Consider the following 26,871-nt stretch of genomic DNA (forward strand, 5'->3'; position numbering starts at 1 on the left):
CAGAGCTTTTGTGGTTTCAACATAAGGCTTAAAACAAAAACAACAACAACCCTACAACAACCCAAAATGTATAACGGTGCCTCGAGGAGCGGTTTGGGGGAGGGGGTCCGCAGAGACCAGAGAAGAAGAGCTGAGAGGTTAGGCAGGAGCCTTCGGGGGCGATCAGCTGAGTGAGTGGGAGCGAGAGGGAGGAGAGAGAGGGAGCCTTGCAGCCGGGGCCAAGCAGCTGGGGAGCCCGCTTGAAGCAGCAGCAGGAGCCGGCCAGTCCCCGGGTCCTTCTAGCTGCTGCTCGCCTGCCTCCCTTCCTCCCCCTGACAACACCGAGCTTCGCTCTTATCACATCCCGCAAACCTGCTGCTGCTGCTGCTGCCTTTCGGAATTAACCTTCTTCGATTTTTCCTAGCTACGTGGCGATCCCCGGGTTTCTTCTAAACTGTTAACATCCCGTAGTGATTCCCGCCCCCCCCCACCTCCCCGTAAGCTACTATTTTTAGGAAAAGAGAGAGCGAGAGAGGAGCTATCAAACGTTAGAAAGGACAGTAAACAGTGGCGGAAGAAAGCCTGAAAATGTGGACTCTCCTCTCACAATTCCTGCCTGCATTCCCCCTCTTTGTTCCCTGAGCTGTGACTCAAGAACACTAGAAAGAGCTGTAGCCCACTCCAAGAAGAGAGAAAGGGAAAAAATCTGCAACAAAAAAGAATGACTTGACTGATCTGACGTTTGGTGTTTTGACATTAATAACATTAATGATATTGATGTTTCACCAGAAAAAAAGCACTAGGAATAAAGGGGGGAGGGGACTTCAAAACTAAATTATCTTCCTTTCCTTATTCTTCTATGACATTAAGTATACGTGTTTCTTCACTTGAATTTGAAAGAGATGTATTGTTCTCAGGTGTTTCTTCATCTTGCTGTATTTAATTGTCTCCAGTCTTAGGAAATGTTTTACCATCCTTCAGACATACACTTGAATGGACGATGCATCGTTCTAGTTCAGAGTCCCGTTTCGTCTATAATTTAAGCCTAAAAGTCCTCTTTCCATCATATCACGTCAATCTGTTCCTGTAAATGGTTTTCAGAGATTTCATTTTCACCCTTTGTTTGCATCTCTGTTTTTTCTCTGTAAACACCGATCGCTGTTTCCTTCATACACTCAGTCACAGGCAGCTTTGCTTTCCGAGATCTACATGCATATACATACGTTTGCACATATGGTTTCCTTTAATTGATGAGCTGATGTAATCCTGAGGTAAGGTTTGCAAAGGAATAAAGTTCTTTCCGAGAACGCGAAAGTGCCCCTGTCTTTTCTTTAAGTTCGAGTCCTGGAGCTTTTCCTGAAGTTTGAAGCAGGGTTTCTCTGGATTTAGGTAGTTTTGTTTCTCTCCTCGTTATAGTGGCAGTTCCCGATGTTTTGGATAACAGTATAAAGATAACTGTACTTCCATGCTGGTGACTTCCTCCCTCCCTCCCGCCCATTTTCTCCCCAAACTATCAGGACCTTCGCTATGACCTTAAACATCTGCTTTCAGCAACTTACTTCCCTGACACTGGCCTGTGCCTGCTCTTTTAGGGCAGCCCTGATTCAGCATCAGGTGGGGATTTTCCTGTTAGTGTTAGTTCCAGGATGTGCAAAATGTTCCCCTAGAATGGAAAGGTTTCGGGCCCAGAAAGGTGCATATTTATATCTTCTGGTTTTGTGGGGATTGGGATAAACCTTTCTGTTGGTATTTGGCTTTTAAGGCCTAAAACGAGGTTTTGACATGTATCACCAACTTCAAAGGCATGTCAGCTCTAAGGTTATGGTTCACCTGCGCAAGGTCCTTGGTATTGTAAATATCCGATGTATTTAACTGTTACTTTGTGATCTTTTTCTGGTATACCCATTTCTGGAATAGCGTTATTAAAAATCTGCACGTGTTCCTGCGGTGTATTCGGAGACTCTTTGAAAAGTCATTTTTTTTATCTTCGGTAGGGGATATTTTGAAGTATGTCTATTCCTAGTTTTTGTTAATTATCTTTTAATGAAAGTGTCACTCATATTCACATCTGTACTATTAGATTTGGATAATTAGGTTTTCAAATTAGAAACAATCTCCTTAAATCCCATACAAGACAATATTTGTAGTAGATTCCCACTTATATTTGTACGTTTTCCTCTATTTTTCATCATGATAGATTTTTTTTCAAGAAAGGAAGATGCCTGATAAAATAACTTAGATGAAAAAATATTAATAAAATATCAATATTTGTCGTAAAGTTGGTTTATGGTATGTGCTATGCTACATGTATAGTACACAAAGATATTCTTTCCCTAGACTAGTCTTTACTTCGTTTTCTTAACGCTGTTTAGTGTTGATATTTTATAATTCTTTTGCTATTGTTTTTTATCTTGCTGATTTCCTTAACCAGTTACATCGTGGATACCAAATATAGTGTGTGTGTGTATGTTTGTGTGTGTATATGTGTGTGTGTAAAACTTTCTCTGTGTGTTTAAATAAATGCTTCTCTGTATCTATATAAGTAGATATTTCCCATCTTAGACCCGCTATCTTTCTTCTTACGGTGGCATTCTACATTCATTATCCCATTCCAGGCATATTTCTTCCTAAATCCCTATTTAAGAAAACAAAAACAAAACCCCCCTCACTGGTGGAATAATTAATTTGCACTCATTTCTTTTAAATTCCCAAGCAGTTGAAAGAGCAAGACTTCTCTCCCCACCTTCTCTCTCTCTTTTTTTTAATTTTCCCTTGCCATCTACTTTGTGTGTATGGATGTATGTGTCTGTGTTACTAATGAAGTTTGCAGACTTGTGTTTGTGTCCATAAGCTCCTTTCCTGCTGCCCGTTCTTCTCTGGGCTGGTTGTGTGGTTCATGCAGCCCCTACGAGCCCCCAGCAGCCGCGGCAGCTCCTGCTTCTCTAAGTCCTGGGCTGCGCGTCATTTGCAGTCTGGAGAATGTTGATCACCTCACTAATTACACCTCTCTCTCTCTCTCTCCTCTCCTCTCCCTCGCTCTCTCTCGCTCATTCCCAGAGTGCATATCGGGAATAGACACACAAAGACATGCGCACTCAACTTAATCAGCCATTTTTTTAAACAGGGCTAAAACGATAATAATTAGCAGAATAAAGACATATCGGATTTTCATTTCCTTTCCTCCTTTTCCCAACCCCTTCACAACCAAACAGCGAGACCGCGGTCGGCACATGCTTTAACAACTCCCGGACCCCAAAGGACTGCTCTATGTCCCCCACTTCTTGCTCAATAATTTTTATTTCCACCCAATAAAGTTGGAGGATTATTTTTTTTTATTTTTTTTAATGAACCTTCTCTCGTTTACTTGGATGTGATCAGCTGTTAAGTAAATAAAGCAAAACAAAAAAAGAGGCGAAGATCCAGTAGGAACTGCGAGGGGAAATGGAAAGTAAGTTTTTTCTTTAACTTTTATTGAGTAGTTTGTGTTAAATTTAGGTCGAGTATCGATTATCTTTCCAGGCTGATCTTGCACAATCTTTGATATTTCGCTCTCGCTCGCTCTCTCTCCCTCTCTCTGCCTCTTTCTCTCTCCCTCACATACACACACACTCACACTCACATCCCCAGATCCCATGTATCTCTCCCTCTCTCACCCCCCTTTTTTCTGCCTCTTTCCCCATTTTTAGGTACAATATTTGCTCTCATTTGGGGGAGGAGGGGCTGCTTTCTCTTTCTCTCGCTCTCTTTTTATTTTTTATTCTGGGGGGTGACATTTTTCGGGCTCTAACTTTTGGATTAAGTGGAGGATTCTACACGTTTTTCCAGAAGAGGCTTTTCTCCCCCCCCTTTCCTCCCCATTTTGCATTTTTAGGGAGCTGGAAAAAAAACTGTCAGATTAGGAAAGATGTTACCGCTGCCAGAAGTCATCGTCTGCCAGTACCCCCCGCCCTTTGCCCCTTCACCTTCTTTTCACAGCTTGATCCCCACAAAAGTTTGAGGTGTATTTTTGGGGGGGGGCAGATTCCTCGTTTTCCCCCCCAACTTTCGCATTTTAGGCGGCTAGATCCCAGCAGGACGGAGGGGACCCGGACTGTGTGTGTGCGTGCGGGTGCTGTTGGGGTGTGGGGGGTACTGTGTTCGCAGGTAGGTTTCGAGGCAGCAGCAGCAGAAGCTGTGAGCTCCTGTCTCTAGCAGCAGGAAGAGGCAGAGCCCGTTAGCAGCGTGCTTTGCCTGTGTGTCAGTTTCCAGAGAGCTGCTGGCTAGAGGGATGTGCTGACGGACGTTGTCTGGAGCAGGCTGGCTGCCGGAGCAGCTTGCCAGTAGCTAGAGGCATCGCTGCTATTGGGCTTTGGGGCTGGCTTAAGCACCCCCCGCCCCGCCAAGGCTTTACGGGGAAATCGGTATGTTTTGAACCCCAGGAAGATGCTGTAAAACACAAATCGTGATAACGCAGCACAGCCCCTGCTCTGGCTCCCTGTGCCGGGGATCAAGTGCATCCCTGCCGACCGAGCGGCTAATGGCAGCCGCGTCCCTGCTTCCCCCTTCCGCCTTAAATGAAATTCCCTGTAAAAATGGTAATAAACTTTCCCCCCAGCCGATGCCAACTTACGGCCGCTCCCCTCCACTCCTCCCTTCTTTCATCCCCCCCAGCAGCAGCAGCGGCAAACGCACGGGTTGGTATTTCTTTTGTTACCTGCGAGGCGGGCGGCCGGGGGTCTCTCATCGGCTGCTTGGGGCACTGGGTCCAGCCGAGAGAGGAGGCACATCAGTCGGGTTCAGCCTGTTTCACCTCAGCGCCGTCCCGAGGAGGCTTTAGCTCCCATTCAGTAACACACCCTCCTCCTCCTCCTCTTCCTCCTTAGGTACCAAGGCACAGATCGCAAGCAGAACACCCCCTCCCCACAAAAAAAAAAAAAAAGCCCAACCAAAAGACAACTTGCCAGGCTGAAGATGGTGGATCTACACTGTCAGACACAAGCAGGTTCACCCAGGAAGTCTGACCATCCCGTTTTCTGACAGTTGCATTTCCTCTGCTCCATTTCGCTCTCCTGTTTTTGTTTTTTTTAAAACCCTGTTCCATTTTTAATCAAGGATCATGTAGTTGGCAAAAGGAGAGAGGGAGAGAAACAGGAAGACAGAGAGAGGGCTGTTGTTTTGTTTGTTTTTTAATTGTGTTCCCCTGGATTTTCAGTGGCTTGATCCCTAGGAGCGGTGGTGGAGTGGTTAAGGATCATATGTAGTATTATATTTTTAGTTTGGTGGTGGATGGATGGCAGAGGTAGTGAGCAGCCTTTGCAGCCCTGCCTGTTGTTGGTTAGATTGAGGCAGAGACTTGGCTGCGATTGGGACACGACTGTGACATGGGCATCGATCGCTTCCATTGAGAGCAATGCAAAAACACAGCCTGGGTATGTAACACTCTCAGTGCCATCAACACTTGTTTTACTTTATATTTACTGGCAAACCTGACAGAACAAGGCGAGTGCTTTTCTTTTAAAGAAGGAATACAAACAATTGGATGGGAAGGTGCTCAAAGAAGATTGTTAAAATAAACTGGGGGGGGGGGAAAGCCTTAATCATTATTACTCCACTTTCTGTTCAACTGACTGTATTTAAGGAGTTTCTTTCTCTTCTGCTCTGGGGGATCCTACTAAACAGAATGAAATAATAATAACAATGAAAAAACACCCCCAAACAATCAGCCTTGAGGGAATATCTGATAGTTTTCAAGGTTTGTGGTTTCAATCGGCAGGAAGGCATACAAAAATAAAAGATGGCTAGCCAGCTGTTTTAACCTTTTGCACCTGGCTTCAGTGCTAGGCTCATCAGGATTATTCAGTTATTCATGCTATCTGTGCTTGAATATTTATAGTATGCGATCTAGAGATCCACACACTGCACTGTGGCATCTATCCTCTGGTCACTGGCTTTTGGACTTCTTCAACATAAACATGTATGAAATAGTTTTCATTTTTAATATAATGAACATATAGGGTCAATGAAATATAGGGGGAAAGTTGTAAATCTGCAAAAGTGAAACCTACCCAAGGAACAAAGAAAGGTCAGGTAAACCATCTGTGTAAGTCACAGTAGTAGTACCTGCTATTGGTTTAAGCAGGGATACTGGCTTATTATTCTCTAAAATGAAGCTTATCAGTTAGACCAAGTTAAAACTAGAGGAAACCTTTGCAGATAACATATGGCATGACGTGCATCTTCAGAATAAGGGCAGATTTTTGTTCTTTGATTTTTTTTTATTAGTTTGGGTTTATTTTTAAAAGATGTACCAGCAAAGAACATATAAAGGGGGATGAGAAAATCACTGTTTAATATTGCAGAATTTACTGCTTCCATTCTGACCATGAGCCTAAATTTACCCAATGAAATTTGATTATCTCTAATAACAATATTAGATCCTGCACTGGATGGATGAGAATTGAGGTGGTTTTGTTGATTGCAAGGGTTTAATGTTGCATTTCAGAATCTGATGTGGTTTAGCCTCCCTTCCATTAACTGGAAAACCCCTGAGGTTTTACAATTATTTCTTAAAGATAATACATTTAAGATTGCATTGGTAGGCTGAAGAAAAGTCATAAAGGCAAGAAGGGAAGCCCTTAATAACTCTTGAGATTCAGACATGTTCAGCAGTTAGATTGGCTCTGACTTCACCAAGGGTCGACAATGTGTCATTTCCATGAAGCCAAATTGCCCTCTGCCTATATGATATTAATGTGCAAATCAATATTTCAGGGATTAAATTTCCCTTCTTCATTTTTTATGGTTTCTACCTCAATAAGTCTCAAGTCTATTAGAAGAGGCTGGATGATTTAAAATCTTTCACTGCAGAATGACTTGTCGTAGCCTTGTTTCACAGACCGTTTTTGGATTTTCGTTATAAAAGACCAAAGGCATTCCAAAGAAGTTGATAGTCAATGTAGGGACATGCTCAGTATTGTAAAGCCCTTGTTCGATTAAGAGCTAAAAAGGTATTGAAAATATAATATATATGTTTATATAATATATATACAGTCTATTGCTTTAAAAATATTATGCTAATCACCTATTGATTTATTTCAAAATCAATTGAGGCTCCTTTCTTATTAGTGATTTGTTCAGCATTCTTCAGCTTTGTTGTTAATTTTTTTAACCATCATGCATGAATTAATCTGCTGTGAAAATGTGTTTAGGGTTTTAGTTTAAAAATATTTAAAAACAGACATTTTTGCCTTTTTAATCTAAGTGGTGTGAACAGTCTAGTATAGTTAAAAGAACCAGGGCTGTTTTTTCTGTATTTAGGGTTCAGCATTGTTTTAATGAAGCAAAGGAGCCTTTTACAAATATTTTATGATTTCTAAATAGATGTTTATCAGCAACATTTATTAAGAATGTCCTTTTGAATATTCACGATCAGTTAAAAATTAAAATGGAGATATCTGGTCTGGAAGGAAACAATACTTGACAGAAAATTTAGGTCAAAATATGAGGTTGTGACTTTATCACATAATCTTGGGAAGGCCCTACTGTCTATCATTTGGTGTTGTTTTATAGTCTTAGACCATCTGGACCAAGTTCCGCACAGCTGCATGAATTTCATATGTGATAGAACATTTTTTCCATTCAGTGTGAAATGTTCCTTCCTAAAAACGTACACCAGACTCGCTTAATTTAGTCTGCTAAAAGAAATGCACATGAAAAAGGACAAAAGGCTCTTTAATCTCTGCAAGCTGTTTGTTTTTCTTCAAGATTCCTGTCTATTTGAGTTTGAAAAGTCATGTTTATTGAGGAGATGATTCTGAGGTGTGACATTAAAATAATATATGATTTTTGTGCTAGTTTCTGCTCTTCTAGTTAATTTGCACAACTACTTTTTATGCCTGTCAAAACAGAGAGTTAATCTATTCTTATTTACAATTAATCTCAATAAAATTAATTTTAACTATGCCTTAGTCAGTGGCTTAAAATATCTAATTATATTCAATTAACTGCTGTCATAGTAATTAACATTGCTTAATTGCCTCTGCATATATTTATGTAAAGCTCATTAGTTACTGCTTGCTCTTTTTTTCCTTTGCTCACTTCCATTTTTGTTGCTGTCAGAGCACTGACATCAAACCCTCTCTAGGTTTTGACAGTTCTGATCTATAAGGATCTGACTATGCCAGTGAGGACAAATGATTTTGTAACATTTTATTTGGGTAAATATTAATGTTTTCATATGCAAAGAGATACTAGTGTTGGGCTTTAAAATGCCTCTAGCTTCCCCCTCCCTCCACCCTACCCCAGCTCAGACAAAAATATTTTCTAGCCTTGTTGATAGAAATATGAGAAGCCAGGTTAAGCTTTGTGTTTATAAATGAAGAGCCTTTCTGCATCTGCCTTGAGGCTGTACCCACAAGGCAGAGCTTTCCTGCTCCAAAATCATTCAAAGGGTTAAAGACTTGGCCAGGGTTCAAACTGAAAAGCGCCCAGGGAAAGTGCATGTGAATATGTACAAGTTTCATGTAATTAGTGCTTAATTATATTAACATATGCAAATTGTCAATTTAGGAGCTTGTTGAGCTGGCAAAGATCAGCCAGGCACAATTGCTGTATTGTTCTGAAACAATAATGGATCTCAAGTTGGATTGTGGAAACACATAACTAGCTATCTAATTTAACTCATACCATGGTGAAATTTCATTAGTCTCCATGGAGACTGGTTTAATTGTGCTGACTAATGTTCTGGGCTGCAGAATGTCCTAAAAAGAAAGCGTTGTTTGCCTAATCCACCTTACAATGACACTTGTTTGTACATGTTTCCCTTGTGTGAGAATTTGCATATGCAAATAAATAGTTTCTCTGCATCATTTGTCATGGCTGTTCATTACCCATGAAGAGGACATTGTTACTAGGCTGTTACTGAGACTCCCAAGACAGGATAGTGTCAACCAGTCCAGCCACATTCTTTCATAATTTGTTTCTGATTAATAGACCAGAGTGAGGCTCATTCTATTCAGGCCTCTGGAAAGGGAAGGTCAGTTCTGTCACTGAAAAGAGTTTCCGCAGCAACTGAAGTTTTTCTCTCCCTCCCCTTTCCTCTTTTTCTTTAGCTAACATAATCATAGTTAAAATAATGTATTCTTGCTCTAAGGAATACCTCCACTAATAATCTCTAGTTTCCTAAAGCAAAAGAGAGGAAAATAAAGGAGATTCTGGTATTGGAATATTAATCCTGTTTTTGACAGAAAGGTAAACTGATATAATTGCTTTTCAGTCGAAGGAATGGGGGTTTATACAAGTGTGAAAGCATCGGAAAAGGATTAGCATTTTTTTGCATAATGAAAAGCTCTGTTGAATAGGGCACTGAATGGTTGACTGAATGACTAAGATGAAAGGAAGATGAAAATGCAGGCTTCTCTTTCTTTATGCCTATGCTCAGCTCTCTCTAAAGTTATGTTTGTCCAAGACTTTAGAAAACAAGCAGAAGCTCAGATTTCAGCAACTTTATAAGATGCCCTGAGTTTCCATCATCATGTGAAGTAATATGTATGATAATAGTGCAGCTAGAGGATGATAAACACAGGTTTGTATGTAGAAGAGTTCCAGGAACATGACAGGCTAACCAAATATTGACTATTGGGTATCAAGGATTCTCAGCACTTTGCCTGGAGGGTGGGGGTGAGAGTTGGGGAGTTATTCTAAAAGTTTCCAATGGAAATTATGCACCAGTACAGAATAATAGTCTAATCAAGTTTGTTATTCATGCAAGCAGCATTTAGTTAATACCTGTTTTAAGTAATTAACTTTTTCTCTTTGGAAAAAGTTATGAATTCTGACTTTAAGTGGTTAAGTGGTTTATAAGCCTTTATGGGGAAAAATACTTTCCTATTCAGTACTTAACATGGAAAAATCTAATTTAAATAGAAATTAGTATATGCACATCATGAAGAGTATTTTGGCACAATTGTATCAATATATTTTAACTTTTAAAAACACTTACAGTAGGTTCCCATATCACTGAAGGCCTGACCCTACTCTCATCAAAGTTACAGATTAAAGTCAATGCAGGTTTTAAGGGAGTAGAATCAGGCCTTATGTTAGAGCTGTAACTGGTTAGCTATTGACAATGTGATCGGTGCTCATAGTTATATTCTCTCAACAGTAATTAGTGCAGCTAAAATACCTTAAGTGTTGAGACAGTTTTGAAAGTGGGAATTTGTTCTTTTTGTACATATGTAAATTGATTGCAGTGTAGTTGATTATTTATATATGTGTATTTAAATAATTATTTATTTAGTGGCACTATAGAAAAGTGTTGGTAGACTCTACCATATGTTATCTTTGTTTGTTTGCTCTTGTTAGTTTGCGGAACTTGCATTTGTACATGCTTGCCAGTTCGAAGCTGTACTTGACTGGATAATATTTAAACGACTAGATTCACATTTAAGAATTCAGAAGTAAAAGTGAATGAATGAAGTAAGGTTGCCAATTCAGTATGGAATTATTTGCAGCCAGAAGTATTTGATCTTAATTAGATCACAAAGATTCCTTACTTTTTAGATTAAATTGAAGAAATTCTATATGGTTTTGGAAACTTTTATTGCTAACTTTATGAAATTCCTTAAAACCTCTGTTAAATGAAGAAGAAATCTACATAAAGGATGTTCTTTCAAATTGAGATGGGCTTATTGATGTATGTCCATAAGAAAATTGTGTTAATTTAAAAAATAAATTCATTTGTATTTTAAAATATTGTTAACCGAGCACCATGTGTTGTAACTGGCAATTTTCCAGCCACTGTAGAATTGGATAACACATGGATTAATGGTAACTTATGTGATGTCTGGTTTCTTACTGAATGGGTAGAAAACCAGAGTATTTCAGATACTTTCTAAAATCCAGAAATCTCAGTAAGATGCAAAGTAGCATATGTTTATGTGAACAGCTGGATAGGTGTGAGAAATAGAGAGACACATTTCTTGGTAACTGTTCTAGGTTCATCACTGGTAAAACAATATTCGTTATGGTATTCATATTTGTTGATAAGATTCAGAATCAATCCTACAGTCCTTACTCCTCCCTACAGGCAAAACTCCTCCCTTCTTTTGCTCGAGTAAAGTCTTCAGGATTTGGTCTTTAACATGGGTGTTCTGTAGTTCCTTCCTTGTTTAATAGTTACACTTCAGTGCCGCTATACCAGCACTCTTACTTATAATTCCTGTTTTTCCAAGGTTCACAATGTGGCTAGAAAAGTTTGCACCAAGCTGGAATTTAAAATGCAAGGTCCTGTCTATAACAGACTTTTTCTTTTTAAACAATATTTTTAAGGAATGGTTTAACCAAGTTTTATGAGTGAAATAAAAGCTGACTCTGTTAAGACACTCTTTTTATATGTTCACATTACTCAAAACCACCTTTGAGTTTAAAAAATTTAAAAAGTGATTTGTCTATAATATAGTTTATTTGCTTTTGGTATTTTTGAGATGAATTTTAAACCCATCTAGAAATTAGGATTTTTTTTGCAAGCAGATTTAGCACGTTTGTGGCTGTCAAACTAACCTGATAGGCTGTACCAGCTCCTAAGTAGGTGTTATAGTCTTTTAGGTCGATAGTTCACCAACTAAAGACTATATGTACAAGGTAGACCATGGGATACTGTAATGGGTTTGCAGTGCAAGTAATACACATACTATGCTATGTAAGACACACATCTAAGGATGTATTTAAATAGGCAAATGCTCTGTCTTTAAAAAAAGACATACAAAGTGTCTGTGTTGACTGAAGCCTCACTCATCTGAAATAGACAAAAATGAAGTGTCTGATTCTCCTTCCTTACACCAATGTAAATCAGGAATAATTCTACTGAAGTCACTGCAATTACATTGGTGTAAAACACTGGTGTGCAAATGATGTAAATGAGAGGCGAATCAGGCCCATAATCTCCAGTCAAAAATACTCATGTTAAATCCTGTATAAAAGACGTTGTCTTTTTGCAAAGAAGTTTTAGTAGAACATTTTCTGTGTCTGAAGAAGTAAAACATAAGGTGAATGCTCCAGCTGAGATTTTATGGAGGGGCTGGTGGTGGCTGATTCTTCTCTGCAACCAGGTAATAGAATCATAGAACCATAGACCTTAAGGTCAGAAGGCACCATTATGATCATCTAGTCTGACCTCCTGCACAATGCAGGTCACAGAATCTCACCCACCCACTCCTGTACCAAATCTGTGTCTGAGCCATTGAAGTCCTTAAATCATGGTTTAAAGACTTCAAGATGCAGAGAACCTTCCAGCAAGTGACCCATGCTCCACGTTGCAGAGGAAGTCGGAAAACCCCAGAGTTGTGAATCTGGAAGCAAAGGTTGTTGAAGGCCTGCTCCTCCCAATTTGACACTGAGACTTCCTCATAGAGCATCTCCCCTAAACAGAGGTCACCTGTAACTAGCAGCTCCCCATAATATGACATATTGGTGAAATAAATGGGGTTACTCTAGATTTACATTTGCTATAGATTTACAGATAAGAATCTTCTCCAGTTAAAGAAAACAAGAGCACACTTCCTCCCACCTACCACTTGGAGAGAGAAGCTTCCATACTGTGAGACAGCAAAGGCCCCAAAGCAACTTTCCAAAGAAGACAAGAAGGCTCCTCAAGCTTTCCAAGTTTTATTCAAAGGTCTCCACACGGAGCAAAGTTCACTATGTGAGGCGCCATAGCCAGACCATTACAAAGTGCATTTTCTCCCTATTTCAAGCACATTGGTCCTTACTCCTGCTTTCAGATGCTAAGGGTCCCCATGAAAAGCAGCTCTTTATAGAGTACCACCCTCATGTTCTTCACCCTTCTCCTCACCCTCTGTGTAATGGGAAAATGTTTGTTTATTTAACAGGAAGAGAAAAATAGATTTTGTTCTCAATTTGTAAGATTGAGAGTATAAATAAGAAAATGTCTTAGCATTTATAAAATAAAGTTAATGACTGACATTTATATAGCAAATGTCACCCCCAAATCCCTTAAACTATTATAAACTGATTACAAGAAACCACTTCCTCCATCACTGGGATGCAGCCGTCTCTAGGGTGGAAAGTGTCACACAGTACACAAACAGCAGCCCACAACTATGCCACACAATGACTCGGGAAAAAAAGTTAAGAATGTTTTATCCCACAAAAACAACTAGATCATTGTAGTTAGACAAAATGTAATTTTCCAACTGGTAATCAGTTAGTGCATCAGGGCAAACATTCCAGCTCTGGTGGAAAGTGTCACTGGATATTTGATAGTCACAGGTGGTCAGGGCCTTGGATTTATATCTCTTCTGAAAGAGGGATCCTCCAGCATTGCAGTAGCTTCTAGTTTGGAATTAGGGCCTGATCCAAAGCCAGTGAAGTCACTGTGAGTAGAGACTCACAGTGACTTCTGTGGGCTTTTGGATCGGACCTTTAGAGAGAGAAATGCCATTTACAAAATCATCAACAGCACTGTTTTCTTTGGAAATCTCCATGCTGACTGGGCCCAGCTGGGGTTAGCTTATGAGATCACAGCCCAAGGTGGTATGGTTGCAACTTCTCTTGAATAGGTGGAGGAGCACCAAGATAAAAAGGAGTCTAAATGTCATTTTATAAATAGCTGTGACTGAGAGCATAACAATGGCTTGGCTATTATAGAGTAGATTGAATATCATTGGAGGTGACACGTCCAAAATAAAGGACAAGAAATTAAAAATTGTGGGTTTAATTGCATGTTGAAACCCTGTCCCCTAAACAACCAGTTGTTCCTATGTATAACAGCATGGGTCTGGTATATGAGGGCATTATTGTTAGATGTGCTGTAATACTTATGTCCTAGTTGAAATGGCAGGAGTTAATGATAATGTGTTCAGAGTGGAGTTTTTGGGCTCAAACTCTGAATTTACTATCTTACGTCCATTTGTTTCACAACCTAAAGGTTATTTAAAAATAGTTTTCTAAGGATGTTTGAATTTATCTAAACAAATTTAATAGCAGGAATTTGTAAATATTTCTTATTTTACTTCTTGCCATACAAACACAGTGTGTTAGTTCTCAGTATTTGACAGGATTTTAACAATTGGAAAAATATATTAGGAACCTTTTAGGTTTGTTTAAATATATGTAATTTAAACAAATGTGGAACTGTTTAATGGTTTGAGAATTATTTAGGCTGACCTGTGTAATAATATTTTTATTAGCTGTAATTGGTTTTCTAGGGAGAAAAGGGTGTTTTTAAAGTTGTGTGTTAACATGCAGGCTTGGTATTGAAATGGGACAGTCCCTGAATGTGCATTTCTAAGAAGGTGGGACAACAGTTACCTAAAAGGTGAAGACTTGAGAAAAAATGGGGAGAGTCATTTCTTTCCTGAAATGAAGCAGGGTGCAGATTAGAAACCATTAAGATTTGCCAGGAGTTGCTGGTCATAGAAGCCTGTTTAAGTGCTCACTGTCAACAAGGAAATCATGGGCAGCACTTAAAGTGGCTCACCTCTGATTTATTCATAAACCTCACACGAGCACTTGGCTTTGTTCTTGTGCTGGTAAGGGGGAACTGATGCCAATAAGAACAGGAATAAAGAGCTTCTTGCATGGTCCAGAAGTGAATAGCACTTTACCTCAAAGCATGACCTCCATTCCCAAGATCTGTTGTGTTACAGTTGACTCTGTCTAGATGTGTGTGTATTCTCAGATGAATTGCTAGAAGAGGTTACAACAAATATATACTTTGTAAACCCTGTAGCTGTAACAAGAACTATGTAACTGGAACTTAGATTCTAACTTGAGGAAGACTGCAGTATTAATACTGAATTGAAATATTTCCTCTTCATACAGCATTTAGTTTTACTGTTGTTACTGAAGGTTAGAAAACTGATTCAAGTGAAAAATCTTATTTGTACACCACTATACTCTTTAAGAGATTCATTTGAAAATGCATGTTGGTGGTACAGAAAAATATGTGAAGTAGTTTTGAGACAAAGAAATTGGCTTACTTATTTATTAGTCATGTTTGATTGCTGTTGGTTTATTTATGTCTCTCTAAAAATGGCAAGTAGTGCTAGCAGTGCACCATGGGGGAAGGGACCTTTTGAAGACGGTCAACTGGCATGTTTGCACTAGGGCAGAGGTTGAGTACAGTTTCTTAAATCCCCAGAGAAACATTTAGTTAATGCTAGCCTTTTTCTGATCCTGTCTGAGTCTGGTTTGCTTTTTGCTTTTAATGACGTTTATGTTTTGTTACTTTAGGGTTGAGATGTTTTTTAAATTTACTTGCATTTTCATAACAAATTAAACAAAAGGAGTCATACTGGAAGATAGTGATGAGAGCTAATGATATGTCTTTAGATAAAGCAGTCCTCGTGTGCAATCTGATCACAGCCATCAGCTCATTTGTCATGGCTGAAGTGAAAATGTCAGGACCAATGAGTGTATGAGTGCTGAAGGGGGCGAAAGGGCTTTTGGAGACACTTTTGTGCTGGGAGTGGGCCATAGCTTAGATTCAGCTCTAGGGAAATACTGGGATTAGCCAACTCTGTGCACAAATCCCTAGCATAACAGAATTAGTTGGGAAAATGAGGATTGTTAGGGAAAAAATTTCTACAGAATTGCTCTAGGCTGCAGCCCAATAACTATGCAAAACAGTGAGGCTTTTTATTAAAATAATTTTAGTGATGTGAATTTACACACATTCCAGCACAAGCCATAATTGGTAGGCAACATTACAACAGAGCCCATTTTAATGTATTTTATGCGTGTGTCTAATTTTATACAGTTATCATAGTATTAAAATAAATGTGACCTTAAAAATCAGAACTAAAGTTTTTTCAAAACTGACAAGCAAATCGATTTTAATTTTTTAACATTGATGTAAAAATTATAGAAGAAAAAATACAGTAGAACTAAATGTAGCTCATTGAAATACCAGCCAATGCTGATGAAATCTTATAGAAGATAGGGTTAGAAGGGACTACAAGGATCACCTAGTCTAACTCCCTGCCAAGATGTAGGATTGTTGCATTGTTTAGTTCAGACAAAAAATAAGATGCTCAAACTCCCCACAGCAGCATTTCCTCACTCTGAAAGTTTAATTCATACCACAGATAATTGGCATGCTGGATCAGAACCGAGGTCTGTTAGTATCCTGTCTCTGACAGTGGCCAGTGCCAGATGCTTTAGAGGAAGGTGCAAGAAACCCAGTAGTCGGATGTGAGATAATTTGCTGAACATACCAGGTCTCATCCTGGCCTCTGATAGATAGAGATTGGCTTAAACCCTGAAGAGGTGAGGTTTGGGGCTGGGAATGGATGACAGGAGATGGACCTCTTGATGATTACCTGTTCTGTTCATTCCCTCTGGGGCACCTGGCATTGGACACTGCCAGAAGACAGAATACTGGGCTAGATGGACCTTTGATCTGACCAACTGTGGCCGTTCTTATGTAATATCCTTTTCAAAAGTTTTGTTAACATTAGTATGATAACTCTGGATATTCTTGTTATCCATATAAATGTCCAATCCCTTTTTGACTCTTGTTCAGTTTTTGGCCTCATTGATGTCCTGTGGTTATAAGTTCCACATATCCAGCATTGTATAAAGAAGAATTTCCTTCTATCAGTTTTGAATTTGACATCTTTTAATTTAATGGTCTGTCCCCAGGTTCTTGTATTACTACAATCCCTTTTTCCATACTGGGACCTCCTCCCTTTTAATGTATGGGAAAGACAAGGGTGGCTGTGGCCTTCTGTCACCTGTTTACAATCCCCAGGTTGAGAACACCTTAACAGAAATGAGGCTTTCACTTGCCAGGCCCATCCAGCTGTTGCCAAGATAGGGAGGTGGATCAGATGATCATGTTCCTGCATCTTTGTGGGCTGGTAGGAGCCAGCCATCTTCCTTTTATCTCTGAATTGGCTAGTGGGCAGAGTATGCTCAGGAATTGTCTGAGTGTTAGGTGTGTTCAAAAACCAGTCCTCCTGGCTTGTTTCTGGGTGCCTCAGGCAAAGCATGGAGGTGGCTGGCCTGAAGAGAGTGTTTGCCCCTTCTCCTAGCATTTCACCAGTCTTGGAAAGCAGTTGTGAGGCCTTGGTTGTGTCTTCACTTCAGGGGACTCAGGATTCTTGCTGATTTGCACAGGATTTAGCAGACTTCCAATTTAGGGTTGAGAGAAAATTTTTCCTCTTAGCATGGTGGTGCTGGTGCTGGGAGTTTTTCACTTTCCTCTCATATATCTAGCTGGGGTCAACAGTACAGGCTAGATGTTAGTGATATACTGCTACTGAACTTGGTGGTGGCTGCCATCAGATCACCCTATCACCGGTGGGTGAGTACTTTTCACAAAGTCAAACTTTTCAGTCAATATCTGACCTATCATTTCTTGTCCTCAAAGGAAACCTGCACAACAACTTTAAAAGACGAGCTTGTAAACTTAAATTCATAACTCTGCTAGATGCTAAAAAATCATGGTGTCAACAGAGACACTGGTTTTATAGCTCATTACAATGATTTTACTCCTGGGGGAATTGTGCATCACTGCACATATGCAGAATTCCTATGCCAGGCAGATTTTTTTTTTCTCAGCAGAAAATCCATTGAATGCCAATGCCAAGAAGTGCTGCAGTTACACCTTTCACCCAGAAGGGGCCACTGTGGCACCAGAACAGAGAGCAGCTGCTCCCAGGCGGAAGCAGCAAGCTACAGATAGGGAAGAGAAGAGGCTGAGTTCCTCCCAGCACCCTGTCCTGGGGCCAGCCTGTCAGGAGGTCAGGAGGCATGGGATATGTGGGGGACAGACAACATGGGGCTGCTGGGGGGGAGGCACAGACTGGGGTTCAGCAGGGCTAGTCGGGGGAACAGACTGGGGTAGGGGCTGAATGAGAGTGGGGGTGCAAGGACACATGGGGACAAGAGGGAGGGGCTGACTGAGGGGGTGCAGGGAAATTGGGAAGGGGGTGCAGGGACACATGGGTATGGGGGGCACAGGAACACATTGGGACAGGGGCAGATGGGCCTGACTGAATGAGAGAGGCTAAGGGTCAGCCAGGATCAGTATGGAAAGGCCCCCTAGGAAACCTCCTCCCTCAAAGAAATAAACTGTTACATGCTTTTCCCACCCACACTCAACAACCCTCCAAGTTCATACACAGGCTCCTTCCCAGCAATTACTTCCCTCTCCCTCAGCTCCTCCATTACCCCTAGCTCCCCAACCTTTTGCATTGCTTCTGAGGGAAATACATGTCTGTATAGTAGTTTAAATTAATTATTATTTAAAGTTCTGTATTAATATGCCTAGTAAGGAATCTATTTGTCAGAAACATTTCTTGAATCTTTTTTGTTGTCTATATTGTTGCAGACATACTTGTTGACAGGTATTTTGAAATAAATTACCAAAATAATTTAAACTGGTGTGATTATATTGTACTATTTTGACAAATAAAATATGCAGAATTTTGCAAAATTTTAAAATATTGTGTGTAGGATTTTTAATTTTTTGGCACAGAATTCCCCTAGGAATAAAAAATTTGTAACCTACCAACCCTCCTTTGTCCTATGACTGCAGAGGTTTTAATTGCCCACTTCATTTAAAGTGGTTTCTTGTAATATGTTAACCCCTTATGCTTGTATTTAGCTGTGATACTCTGGTTTACCTTTTCCAGACATGAAGAGCTTTGTGAAGCTTGAAAGCTTGTCTCTTTCACCAGCGGAAGCTGGTCCAATAAGAGATATTACCTCACTCACCTTGTCTCCATTGTATCATGGTTGAGTTTGAGGCCTTGGCAGCAGGGCTGTGATGCGGTGGAGAGAGGCTTCGGCAAACAGTGTATTTGGAGTTATTAGTAATTATGTATTTCACAATTTGTTAAGCATATTCCACTGAGAGGGGAAGTGTGTGATCTGATTCTTAATCCCTTTCCCCCCTAAATCCATGAGTTTAGGAGCAGGCAGAGCTAAAACACATGCTGACTGCAGGGGGTGGAGAGAAATGGGTGTGCAGAAGAGCCTTAGGCTCTGGCTCAGATACCAGGTAATTGTCTAGGGTAAACCCAGTCTTCCTTGGAGTGGGTTTGCAGCTAGCACATGAAACTCCCCTTTGTGGTCACAGGCTTCAGGCCTTCACAGAGATATGAATGTGGCCCCAGGGACTAAAGATACCAGGTAACCTTGAGACTGTTGTAGAAATTTGTAATAAAGTTGCAGCCACTGGCCTTTAAACCCCAAACACTTCTCTGCTTGTTTACGGGTGTCACTGTGAGTGACAGCAGCAAAGTAATTTATTTGATCTAACTAGTACTTATCTTTGTTAGAAGTTGTCTACAGATTTCTTCCATTTCATGTACAGTGAATTGTCCTCTTTCAGATAATGTACTTGTACAACCTTTTTTGTTTAATTCTATTGATTTACACTGTTAAAGTGAAATATCTGATACCTGTTTCCTGCCCTTCAAGTATATGTAGTCAAAGAGGGCTGATGAGGTTCTCTCCTCCCCCCACGAGCCCTTTAGCTATTTTAAATGTATAATTATCATTGCATGTAATTTGATAGCTGCACTAATTGCTGCCAACCATTGTCTGTTTGCACTTAATGCTGAAACCTGATCAACATCCTGCTTTGGTTGATGTTTAGTGGTAAACTTTAATTAACTCTTATTGCATTGAAGAAGAGCTCAGTCTCAGTGCTAACTAATCATTTACCTTCATTATGTCCTGACAGCTCCACTTGTTCCTGGTACTAATAGATACACCAGTCAGTAAATAAACCTGCAAACCTTCCTTCATGCCTTGAAGTTGTTCCACATTGATATTTTGTTGCTTAAAAGTATAAGATAACTGGGTAAAGATAATTATTTCAGTTAGTTTTGTATCTCTGGTTTTCCAGACACCAATCTCAAATTGCCTTTTTCATGCCAGACAATTTCATTTTAATAGTAACTGTAGATTTAAGATAACATTATTCCTTCAACATGGTTCCTATAGACATGCATCTTTTGAATCAATACAATTAAGCTTGTCTCCTGTTGGAATTCTTGTAATTATTTTTCCTGAAATACTTTTCCTGTAATGATATTGAAGTTAAAGCAATCAGGTTACTGGCAGATCATGTAAAATTCAACTCAAAATTGCTGGGTGCTTGATTTTAATTTGTCTGACATCAAGTTTGTTTGAAAAGGGATAATATGTGGTTAAACCAAGGAGCTTATAATTATGGTTGACATTTGTTTGTTTATAATGAAATCTAATTAAAGTTCATACATTTTAAAACACAAAAGTTAATTACTGAATTGCTCACTTCACTTATGCACAGCAGTCAAATTAACTTGCAGTGTAAAAAATGATGAAAGACTCTGCATAATAAATAAAATGCCCAGTTGATCTTGGATATCCACAACAAATTAGCCACTATTTTATTCAAGAAATAAATCTGCCTTATTACTGACTATACTATTTAAAAAAAACAAATGACTTTCTATTTTCATTGACCATGTTGATTTTACTATGAAATAATATTTTAATACTGTAAGGAACACTATACATTTTCTTTTGAGAATGCATCGTTAGAAGTATCTTATGTTCTGTTTCTAAAATGTACTCTAAAACCTATCCTATAGTCTATTCCTTCATCAAGACTCTTTCTGAAATCATCTGAAGTTGGAGTATTGCTAAGAGAATTGGAATGCTAGCATGAATACCTGGCTTGTGATTACTTCTATAAAGATAATTACTGCATTGTTAGCCTGCAAGCAAAGGGCTTGTGAGCCTTTGGTTTTTGTTTAAAAAAAAAATTGAACCATAACATTTATTGCAAAGTTTGTTGTCAGATGATAGAGACAGGCTGGATATCTGGAACCACAATGCCTTCATAATTATTAATATTTCTAGTTTTGTCTTAACTTTTGAATTTGCTAAGAAGGTGTGTGGCATGTTGCAGCAATAACACTTGTCTGTGAATAAAAACAAAATATTTATGATAATTCACACACTTTAAAAGACTATTCCATTGTACACTGTTCTTTAAAGTGCCGTGTATCATATTTTTTCAGAGTCAGAAGCCAGTGGTAAATTTCATGAAACAAGAAACACTTCTGTAATTTTTAAAACTTGTTCAAAATAAGCTATTAATTTCCCAGTGTTTGTGAGCAGGTGAGAGAGATTAGCAGTGTGATTTTAGTGAAGACAATTAGGATTAATTTTCTAACCAGTTCTATATAATGTTCTTGTGTGTGATTTTAAAATAATGTGTAATGTAAATTAACTTTGTAGTTAAAGAGATTAAATTGTGAAGGCTTTACAGATTGGAACTATTGACATATGGATAAACACAGTAAATATGATTTATTAATTCCTAAAATGATTAATGGAGTAAATTTATTTTAAAAAACACCAAATGGATTCCATAGTTAAAGTTTATGTTCAGCATGATTATTAATTTGAATTTCCAAATCTAATGGGGATTTTTTTGAGGGGGTGAAAAGGGAGTACATGGGGACTCTTTTCATTAATGATGTGCTTGTAAAAGTGAATACTTTATATAACTTTTCATAGTTTATATTGTGTGCATTATGATACAGGACCCGATTGATTTGTAGATTAATATTTATTTAGTAAAGGAAAATCAAAGGGATTAAGCAGTCATAATTTTAACTCTAATCCTACTTTGCATAGATGAGACAAAGGGAGGTGATTAATACTTATAGCTCATTGGGTAACTATCATTCATCTGCACCTTCCTTTAAAAAGAAAGAAAGGAGGAAAGTTGGTATATTCTGTTGGTATTGGCAAGCAACAGTTTTCTAGCTGTTAGCTGATTAGGCCATCCTTTCCCATTAATGAAGTAATCACTACAAAACCTCAGTATCAGGTAGAACACTAGCAAAACAGTACCAAAGATAGAATCAGAAAGAGGTACTACAGATAATTAGAGTTCCTGTTCTTGTCTCACACCAATGCAAACTATTAATTTTCAATTAGAGTGTTTGCAAACCTAGAAATCAAATGGGTAAAATGATCCAAAATTTGTTTATAGAGATGAGCCTATTTCTTAGGTTCATCTTGCATACTGATTATTACATTTTCCTGAAACAAAACAAAACTAGTATAGCTTGTTCAGGCTGAGATTGCTGATCTTGCTCAAAAAAGAGAGCAGCTGCAGTGGTTTCATTAAAGCTGTGGAAAGAAGACAGGAGAGTAAAGCAACAGTTTTTCACCATTATAATTAAATTAAAAATTCCAAAATCTATTATAATATTATAGCCATCATGTACATTTTCTCACTGGTTCTTCAGTGTAGCAAACAAAGAAACTATCATATCTTGAGGGAGAGGGAGAACACATCAGTCTCATGAGATTTCATTATAAAAGTTAAAAAACATCTGAAATGATAGCTGATTTAGGCCTTGAGGATCATAAGGGGAATAGAGGAGAAAATAATCTGGTCGAATACCACACTCAGTATTGTCTCATTTTTCCCCCTTTTAAATTTGCTGTTTTAAATGCATAATATATTTGGTTACATCTCTCTACTCAAACTTAATTACCTTCTCCCCTTTGTCGTGACATGGTTGGAAAGTTTTTGCCATGTCAGGAGAGGTCATCACACATTCTTTTGCAGTTCTCTTCATTAATTCCTCCTTGCAGAAGCATTTTCTATCGTGCTGGGAAGGTAGAAGGGTGTAATAGAAGAGCCCTGAAACATCAGCAGGAAGCTCTAAGCTGGTTAATGCAGTATAATTGTCTGGACATAGACTGGTCTTTGTTTGTGTGGTTCACTTAGAATCAGCTGTAATTAACTCCAGAGTGTTTCCAGATTGCCAGCAAAGAAAAATTACAGCTTTTCTGTTTTAAATTGGAAAGCTCACAAAGACATTAACTATGCAGATTGCTTTTTACTTTGATATATTTCTGTCCTGTAAGAAAAAGCTTATTTGGCTCTTTTTCCTACCCTAAAATGTGCGTTTGTTAAGTTATTTGATTTAGGGTCTATTAGAGTGTAATGGCTACTTAATAATTTGGTCTGAGAAATATTTTTCTTTCTAGTCCACCCTCACAATTCTGTGCATTTGCCTCAACTCTTACTATTTCTTATGGTTTTTGTTGTTTGGTGTGTGAGTTGTTGTTTTTTTTTTGAGGGGTGAGGGGTTGTTTTGTTTGTTGTTGCTTTGCTACACTGAAACCAAGTTTCTGACAGATGTATAGATGTCTTTACATACAGTAGCCTACAATATTAAGTATCCTTTACATGAAACAGGCTGAAGTAAAAGACACTTCTGTGCTATTTAAGCCCACATCCTATTTTCCCCCAGTTAAAAGCATAAGAAAAAAATGTAACTGTAAGACTTTTTGGTACAGGTAGTTTACCTGTATTTGGTTATCTAAAATGAGTGATTGTGAAAAAAAGGGCAGTTTAAAATCTGTTCAGCTCATGGTCAGCTAAATTCCTACCACACCCAGTTTAAAAGGTGGTGCGTACAGTAGTTTATAATTATGGATTCCAACATGGGCTAAAATGAAGTAGCAGTGTGAGCAAGTCTCTAGCTAATGCAGCTAATAATGCAGCGCTGTACACAAAGGATCTGTCAGCAATTGATGCAAAAAAAGTCCAACCAAAATCTTTTTTTCCTTCTTTCTTTCTTCTGAATTTAACAATAAGGAATTTAAGCCTCAATGTGGCTTTAGCAACCAAAGAAAAGAAGCTCTTGGTGTCTGCATAATACCACTTTGATGGATTTTTTCATCAGTCCTCTGTACGTGGCAACAAATAAACAAGTATAATTATACTTGTGAAGGCCTATTCATTGCTTTGTCAGGATTAGATATATGTGCAGTTTTCACACTGAGCCTCTCTTTTGTCTTTGCCTAACTCACTATGACATATTGATAGAGGATTTGGTATGGGGAAAAGGCCACAGCAGAGACAGTGATGACCTTTTGGAAACTTGATATAATTCAAGGATTTTTATTTATTTTCTTTTTTTAAAAAAGATTTTTTTCAACTTGTTACGAAATTCTGTTGTAAGTGGGCAACTTTTAACCCATTTTTAAAACAGCATAAATAAAGACTCAAAGTGTTATGAGATGGCTAAAGAGCAGATGGGAATAAAAACAATAGGCTAAGAAGCTTCTTGGTCTTCTTTCCCAGCACTTAGCACTGTGGCTAACCTAACATTCCTTTCCCATTATTCTGTCCTCTTGATCAGATCACGTTCTTTTTAATCATTTCACAAACACTGTCTCACTGGACTGCAGAAGAGGCTGGGACAATCTCAATTAAAAAACAGAGGTAAAACTGGCATTTCTGATTCTTTGTTCGAATGGGAGCACGGCATTCTAAATGCAGAGGAATTCTCCTATTGTTCAGAAAGCACCCCCTTTTCATTAGCACATCTGCTTGTAGGTGGGTTTTTGGTAATTTAGCAGAGCAGAATTTAGAGAACAGTTTCTCCAGGAGGAAGGCAGAGGTTAGCAATTTAAGTTTTTCTGTATATGGGCCATTATTTTTGAGGAAAAGATTTAAAATGATCAGAATCACTGGCCTTGTGAATCACTGAGAGAACTTTAAATACTAAGCAGACCAGCAGGTATGTATTTCTGTGATCCCAGCTGATAGCACTGGAGAAGATTTGTTTTCTTGTTAATGTCTCTAGGGATAAACATTTATGTGTCAGTATTTAAAATATAAAAGCATTGTTCATCAACATTTTAAGACAAAATAGTTTAATAAACACTTTAAATTGTACTTAAGTTTGTAAAGTGGGCTGAAACCTGTTACATGAACTTTCTGGAAAAAAAAATCTGTTTTGGTTCAGTAGCAGACCGTGTGTTGTGTTTTTTCATGACTTTGTTAGACTTCATTATAAGTTAGATAGAAGGGTCCGTGCAACCAAAGAAGTTTCTTTTTCAACACTGAAGATGCTGTAATCTCTAAGAGCATGTACATTCAGTCATCTCCGTAATCTTTAATTCCTCATCAAGGTATGATTTCATTTAAATAACCTGATAACAAACATGGCCACAAAGACTGTAAACAGCTGAAGCATGAAAATATACATTATGGTTATGGTGTGTTTTTTCTCATCAGTTCAAAGAATTAGTATTTGTTTTAATTGGAGTGAAATGCTCATTTGTTTATACAATTGTGATCAGAAGGCTGATGTCATTGTTTAGGAGTCTGATTAAGGCTGAAATTAGGTAAGGAGACTGATAGCTATAGATGGGTAGTTTATTTAATTTTTTTTTTTAAATAAAGAGTAACAGGAAACACACTAGGACACTTATGCTATGCTGGTTTTGTTTTTTACTTTAGTTATGTGATGGTAGATTTAAAAGTGAGGCCGGGTTCTGTTAAATCTTCCAGAAGGGAAATTACAGCAGCACAGCTACTCTGTGGGGGATTGTGGAGTGGGAATGGTGAGATGATACACTGCAGAGCCCATTTTGTATCTGTCGAGAATTATTAAATGCACATTAAACACCAGTCTGCTTGAAGTGCAGTGTGCATACCCATGACTATTCTGGCAAGTGTTTGTGTGTTATGAATTCTGTAGTATTATGGTATACAGTTATGTAGATAGAACTTCCTTCAAGCATCCTAAAGTAAAAGGAAAGCTACAGATAGAGTAGTCTGGGGCAGTTCCATTTAGCCCCACTTGGTGCATTGATTCACTCTGTTTCAGTTAGTTTTACCTGCTAAGGAGGTTGCATCCTGGCTAATCATTTAATGACTGTGGGAAAAGGAGAGTTATTTAATCTTAATATTAAAAAAAACATTTTATCATTGCTTAAAAATACAGTAGTTGCTTGTTTTAATCTGGCCTGGTCCACACACAGTTTTCTATACCGATATCACTGTGTTTAGTTAAGAGTGTGATTTAAAAAACAAAAACAAAACTGAAATAGTTACAGCAGTAGAATTCCTAATGTGGGTGCAGTTATACTTAAAGATGCCTTTATAACAGTGTAGTTTGTTCCCCTTCCTTTATGGGAAAAAGTTATACAGGTATAAATGTGCTTATACTAGTATAACTGCATCCACAGAAAGTGGGTTGTACTATAGCCAGTATAGTTTTTGTGTGTAGACAGGGCCTTAGCTGTAGATTATGTTAAACATATTGGCTGCTTCAGGATGCACATATGTTTGTGTAGATTTGCCAAATGCAAAGGTAAACATGCCTGTCTCTGGACTAATTAGAAAATTGTTAGTTTTTCATGCTCTTTGTGATCAGATTATTTCAATGGGTTTGTATAGTGCATGCCTGCCATGAGCATAATTAACCTGGAGCTCATCAGTGATTAAAATTACATACTAAGCTTTGTGATGTTTGATTCAGGAGCAATTAAACTGTCATTTTAGCCAACTCAGATACCAAAACTAATTTTGATTCATTTTCAATCTATGCAGATCTTCTGATGTATCTTAAACTGATCACTTCCTCTCTTTGATTTAGCTGACAAGATTAAATGTGATTTGTTTAAAAAAATTAAGCAACCATCCTTCATACTTAATATCTCAGTGACCTTCACTGAAGACACTTCTAGGCAAGGACTTTTTTTTTTAAATCTCAAAATCACACTGTGAGATTGGAACAGTGTACAGCTTTATATATTGTCTGGCAAAGTAAAATGTGTAAATTAGGTTGGCTTTCCCTTGCTCGTAAATGAAGAGATCAGCGAAAATATGAATGCTTAGAATATCTAAAACAATAGTTTTCAGGATATAATCAAACTTTTATATGTAATTGAAAATATATCTAATAAACTGACTGCTGTGTATATTCAAAAATTGATGAGCTCTATCACTCTGACTTGTGATGGGAATGAAGATTACTTACCTGCTGCATAAAAGCAAGACACAGTCTCTGTCATAAGCTGAAAATAAACACTAAAATTTCAGACCCCTCTGCTCAGCTGTTGTATACA

General features: G+C 38.4%; 1 protein-coding gene across 4 annotated transcripts in view; it reads left to right on the top strand.

The window, feature by feature from the left end:
• Positions 1 to 3,120: 3,120 nt before the first annotated feature.
• ZFHX4 (zinc finger homeobox 4) overlaps positions 3,121 to 26,871 on the top strand; it is a 178,378-nt gene continuing 154,627 nt past the window's right edge. For 2 of the 4 annotated variants that reach the window (XM_050940465.1, XM_050940470.1), the window contains exon 1: positions 3,121 to 3,427. The gene's annotated coding sequence lies outside the window, so the exon portion shown is untranslated. Of the gene's footprint in view, positions 3,428 to 5,315; positions 5,388 to 9,133; positions 9,208 to 26,871 lie in introns of those variants that run through there. The other 2 variants (XM_050940466.1, XM_050940467.1) reach the window with 2 other exon arrangements.

This window comes from Gopherus flavomarginatus, chromosome 2 (assembly GCF_025201925.1).
Source record: "Gopherus flavomarginatus isolate rGopFla2 chromosome 2, rGopFla2.mat.asm, whole genome shotgun sequence".
In the NCBI taxonomy this organism is placed as follows: domain Eukaryota; kingdom Metazoa; phylum Chordata; order Testudines; family Testudinidae; genus Gopherus; species Gopherus flavomarginatus.